General features: G+C 45.1%; 1 protein-coding gene across 1 annotated transcript in view; it reads right to left on the minus strand.

Annotated features, from left to right (window-relative positions):
- SIPA1L1 (signal induced proliferation associated 1 like 1) overlaps positions 1-5699 on the minus strand; it is a 376440-nt gene extending 370741 nt beyond the window's left edge. The window contains exon 1 of the mRNA XM_082384312.1: positions 5646-5699. The gene's annotated coding sequence lies outside the window, so the exon portion shown is untranslated. The remainder of the gene's footprint in view (positions 1-5645) is intronic.
- Between the last annotated feature and the right edge of the window lie 301 nt (positions 5700-6000).

Genomic DNA, 6000 nt, shown 5'->3' on the forward strand with positions numbered 1-6000 from the left:
GTGTGCAAATCAGTAACTCTCCCTCTCCAGGCCAACGTTCTCCAGCAAGCATACATTCTCCTCGTGCCTCTCCATAATTGAAAAAAAGGGAAATCTAACATTATGTAATTGCCTGCTTCCCACAATTTAAAGTTAGGCATACTACAATCCTAATTAGAGGGAGAACTTAGTGCAACGTGACAAATAACAAATTAGAAATCTAAAGGCTGAAAATTCTCATCCCAGACCTCCGGAGGCCAAGAGAAACAGCTTTGCCTGCCACTGTGGCACACCCCCAATGCACTACTGTTGACTAACGTCCAATGAAAGAACCCCCTGACATACCTCTGTGTCACTGTGGTGTCATCTCTCTAGATTTTCAAGAAAGCTTTCATGTTATCTTTGCAACTGGGGTTACCTCACTCTTCCCAGGCCAGAATAAAAGGAGAAAATGGATGTGGACCAGTCCTTACCCTCAAAAGATACACCCAATGGATTTTCTTACCCACTTGATCACAAACCCAATCACACTCATGCTATTCTAACCCTCACTCAAATCACCTGCCTTTAAGAGATCCAAAGAAAAGGGGCTCTTTCCCACGTTTCTATGACTCACTCCACAGCTCATCAGAAACCCACCAAAAGAAAAAATGAGCTATCATCTGAGAATAAGTAACTTAATTTGTATTAAACCTTTGGAAAACAAAGTGTCATCAAAGTGTGTGGGCTTTGTTTTGCTTTTTTTTTCTTTATTAGCTAAGCACAGAAAAAAACTAAGAACAAAAATCCAATGAGGCCAATTTATTTCCCATACCAAACCAGTAAACATGCAGTGGATATAAGGTTGGACTGTCAATCTCAAGTGATAGTGGAAAACCCCTATTTTAAATAGCACCGTATGTGGAACAGACACAGATTTTTGTGTGAGTGCTGAAGGAATAACATAATGCTTTACCCTCCTCGGGAACGGGAGAGTCCCTCATCTAAAGGGCAGTCACCCAAGTGGCAGGGATGTTTCTTCTCTCCTGGCTCAGATTACCCCAGTGGAAGTTGGGTGGTGCTATAGAAATCACTCATGTTTTCAACAGGAAGCTCCTACAACACTGTCCTGTTTTATGTGCAGTTATACCTCCACCTAACAGATCCTCCCTAGCCCCTACCCCTGCCCCCAGTAACCCGTACATGTAGCCACTGTTCCAAAAATAAGGGAGGCACAGCACTTCCTTTTACAAATGAAAAATGAGTTTAACAAGAGAAAAAAAAGATGGTCAACTACAAAAAATTAAGCCTGGCTTCTCTAAAGAGCATATAAGTATATTATGCTCTGAGTTAACCAAGATTCCTTTAAAAAAAAAAAAAAAACCTACAGGCTCTACCATGTAAATACTTTAACTCATAATTTCTTTTGCCATAACTTTGTAATTTGAGTAACTCTAAACCTGAGTTACCAAACACTACATCCGTGTGGTTCATGGCTTTTCAACCTTCATGTACATTTTGTTTCAGTAAGTTTTTCTTCTTCTCATTTTAGACATGTAATAAATACTGAACACTTGAGTGGGGGGGAAAAAGTAGTAAATAAATTTTAACATAATAGACTCTAAGGTAGGGGGAAAAAAAAAAAAACCAGGGAGCAAAAGAGTACAGTTAAATCTGAAAACCTGCCTTCCAATCATTGCATGATCACTGACTAGTTCTTCTACACCCTTTAAAAAAATCACTTCAACTTTCTGGGCTTCAGTTTCCTCATCCGTAAAATGGGGAAGAAGGGCCAAATGATTTATACTCAAAATCCCTTCTAAACCCAACAATCTATGAATCTGTTCATCAGGAAGCAAGAAAATGCAATTGCAAGTAAGACTATGGTTTACAAATTACTTTCATACATATATTCTCAATAATTTTTGCAGCAAGGCAGTGAAGCAAGCATTGTGCCCACTGCTGCAAAAAAAGACGCTGTTTCAGAAAGTTCAGGAAGAGGTTTGATTACTTTTTAAGATCCCATAGCTGGAAAATTTGAAACCCAGGCCTTCTGAGGACAAATACTGGGCCCCATTATTTAAAAAATTAATTTAGGACTTCCCTGGTGGCTCAGTGGTTAAGAATTCGCCTGCCAATGCAGGGGACACGGGTTTGAGCCCTAGTCCAGGAAGATCCCACATGCCGCGGAGCAACTAAGACCGTGCACCACAACTACTGAGCCTGCGCTCTAGAGTCCACGAGCCACAAGTACTGAGCGCACGAGCCACAACTACTTAGCCCACGTGCCACAACTACTGAAGGTCGCACGCCTAGTACCCGTGCTCCTCAACAAGAGGAGCCACCCCAATGAGAAGCCCATGCACCACAACAAAGAGTGGCCCCCCGCTTGCCGCAACTAGAGAACGCCCGCGCGCAGCAAAGACCCAATACAGCCAAAAATAAATAAATAAATAAATAAATTTATTTAAATTTATTATAAATTTAAAAAATTAATTTAAATAAGTTACAACTCAGAAATAATTGCCTGCTCTGCAAAACTTTTATGGGGGCTTCAGTGTATCAGAACACCAAACCAGGGAAGGTCACTACAAATGGCCCCATTGCACTGTAAGTTCCTTGAGGCAAGGAACACACTTTTACCCACCACTGGAATCACAGAACTCAACAGCATGCCTCCCAGACAGAGGCACTCAATAACTACCTTTTGACTTAATACAAATCTCAAAAGATTAGGAATATGGTGACATTATGAAGGAAAATTTTTTTTCTGAATTTGAGATATGAACTTCTGTGATCTGAGTCAAAAGGAAGAAAGAAGCATTCTATATCAGAGCGCTAGCTCTATACGTGGGGGATGAGTCTATTTGTCTTCCTTAGAGAAAGTCCAGTTTGGTCAGTGAATCAAAAGGCTCAAATCTGCCACGTCACCTGAAAATCTTCAGGCTAGGCACACTTCATACGCGCACTGAAGTGGACCAACAGAAATGACAGCAGGACAGTGAAGACCAGTAGAAGCACATAACCATGTTATCATCAATCACTACATACCTCCTCCTAAACGGGAAAGAGTCAAAGAATATTTACTCTTACACTGTTCTGCCTCTTCTCATGCTCCTGTTTCACAGCTCAAAGAGACAGAGAACAGCCATGTATTGAAAAACTCAAACTGCAAAAGTAAGATAGAACAGACACACGTCCCAACTCATAGTCAACCAAGATCCTCCAAAGTTTTTACAGAATCGCTCATCTCAAGCAAAATCATGACTTCAATAAATTTACTAGAGGGACTTCCCTGGTGGCACAGTGATTTAAGAATCCGCCTGCCAATGCAGGGGACATGGGTTCGAGCCTTGGTCCGGGAAGATCCCACATGCCGCGGAGCAACTAAGCCCGTGCGCCACAACTACTGAGTCTGCGCTCTACAGCCCGCGAGCGGCAACTACTGAAGCCGGCACGCCTAGAGCCCATGCTCCGCAACAAGAGAAGCCACCGCAATGAGAAGCCAGCGCACCGCAACAAAGAGTAGCCCCCGCTCACTGCAACTAGGGAAAGCCCACGCACAGCAACGGAGACCCAATGCAGCCAATAAATTAATTAATTAATTTAAAAAAATAAAAATAAAGTTACTAGAAGGTGTATTTTAAAAGTTGTTAAAAAAAATTAAGATGTGGCTGGCGGGTGGGGGTGGGGAGACCTACACCAAAATTACACACCTAATTCAATGCAAAAGCAAAGCAAGTAAGGAAGTCAGGAAATAATAGCGAAAGGGTACAGTTAAAAGATTCTTAATACAAAATTTCAGTGAGTTGCTTTGCAATTATTATTGCAATTATTACCAGGAGTTCAAGTCAACCTTGTCACAGAATCCGATGATGAACTCACAACTAATACTGACACTTCAGCGCTAAAAAGTTCACTGCACCAGAACTGCAATTTCGAACTCGAGGAGCAGTACCAGGAACCCCAGAGAAGCTAACAGCAACACCTACTGACTGTCTTGAGCCACTTGCCAAACTTGTTCTCTCAGTCAACTAGAGAAATCTAATGATAGTCAACTTCAGGAGTCCTTTACTTAAGCATAAAGAGATAAGAAAATAAGTTGTCAGCCACATAATACCATTCATCCGGCAAAATCTCTTATTTTGCCCCTAACCATTTACGTGCAAATCATCACCCAAATCATTTTGAATGCACTGTTAATTGCTAATGCCTGAGTATAATTTATTCCATAGGAAAAATATGTTTTAATATTAATATTCTCGTTAATAACTGGTATGTCATCTAATAGTCGGACACTTCAGTGACCATAAACTTCTTTATGAAAACCTTTTATTTGAGACTACTGCTGTTTCTAGTGTTCTATATTATTTCCATCGGCTTTTTTTTTTTCATCCTGGTAAAGGTGGCTTAATTGCAGCTTTCAAAAAATGAAAAGGGGGAAAGTGAAGGTCATTAAATCAGGATTTTAGAGAAAATTAATACTGTTACTAAACTGGGTGCAGAGAAGGATTCCATAGGACTTCATCTTGTACTTTTCCAAAAGATGAAGTCAGAGAATCTTTGCCTTGGATGAATATTCCATATGAGAAAACGAGAGAAAGTTGACACAACTCCCACAGCGTACCAGTATAAAAACAATGTCTTTAAGAGTCTGAGTCAGAGTTTCAACATGAAAGGTTTGCTTTATAGAGGAAACGCCAACCCCAGTCCATCCAGACAGACCTGGAACCTGATTAAAGTCAACACCTTTACTCTAAAATTTGCATCGCGTCACTGGCTCCCAGTTTAGAAATGTAATCGTTTAGCAGGTAGTAAGAATTCAGTAAGTGCTGCCTCTAAAATACCCGTCATGATAAATAAAATCTGTAAGGAAAATGCAGTCTAGGATCCATCAGTCCCCAAATGCTTCTCTTCAAAACAAGCATCAACAACTCAAACATCTTCCTTGAAAGTGAGCCATTTCCCTTGCCTATATGTTTTCCAAATGGTGAACCCGATGAAATTTCAACCTGTCCAACAAGATTACTTGTCCACCTAGAAATGCCGTGGAGCGATAGGGAGCTTGGCAAATACCCTTTAAGGTCAGGATAGAAGTTGGAAACAAATGGGGCGAAGAAGAAAAACTTCTTTTTTGCAGTACCTTCTCGCCTCCCCAGCCCTCTTGTGGTTTACTTGCTCCAAGAAAAGCAGGTTAGAGCAGCTCCGGCTTTCACTCCCCCCCAGACCCCGGGAGAGAAACGAACCACCCGCGGGCAACGAGCTGCTCTTCCCCCTTTCTCACGATCAAACCTCTCGGCCTGTCCCTCCGGCATAGCCTGCAAAGCGCTCACCCACGTGACTGAACTGGAAGAGTCTCCCGGTGGAGACGAGAGCAGCCTGGTGGGCGCAGCCACCCCAAGGGGTCGCGGGTCTCCTGGCCTCTCGCACAGACGCCGGGCGGAGAGTTGTGCAGATTCGGATTCCGAGGTGCGCGCGCGCGCGCGCCGGGTGCGGTGCAGCTCGGACTCGCCCCCGCCGGGCTGCGCTATCAGCACGCCACCAAATCGGAAATAAAACTTTGACCGGCCTCTCGGCGTCCTGCTCCGTGCCCTGGACCTGCCCCCCGGCCAGAAATGGGGTGCGGGCTGTCAACAGTCTTGCACCCCCGCTCCCCTGCCCGGACCCGGGGCGCGGGAGCCACTTACCGCTCGGCCCGGCCTCCCGGTGCCGCCGCACGTCCGGGGCGCGTCCGCCGCGCGCTCTCCCTGGGGTAAAAGAGAAACCTTACAGACGGTCGGCGCGCGCTCACTCGCCGCCTGCTCTGCGGAGAACGGCAGGCGGCGAGGCAGGGGCGGGCGCCGAGCGGAGGGGGACCCGGAGGAGGCGGGGGCGGAATCAGCCCAACTCCCGAGCCTGGCTCCGAAGGAGACGCGGAATGCAGGCTGGAGAGCAGCCGGCTGGGGCCGCGCTCCCGGCGGAGTGGGGGCGGAGGTGCCCCCGTCCCCGGGCATCAACTATTGTCTGGGCGCTCGGGTCCCCACTCGCGCCGCCTCCGAGGCT

Source organism: Balaenoptera borealis, assembly GCF_965194805.1.
Source record: "Balaenoptera borealis genome assembly, chromosome: 3".
In the NCBI taxonomy this organism is placed as follows: domain Eukaryota; kingdom Metazoa; phylum Chordata; class Mammalia; order Artiodactyla; family Balaenopteridae; genus Balaenoptera; species Balaenoptera borealis.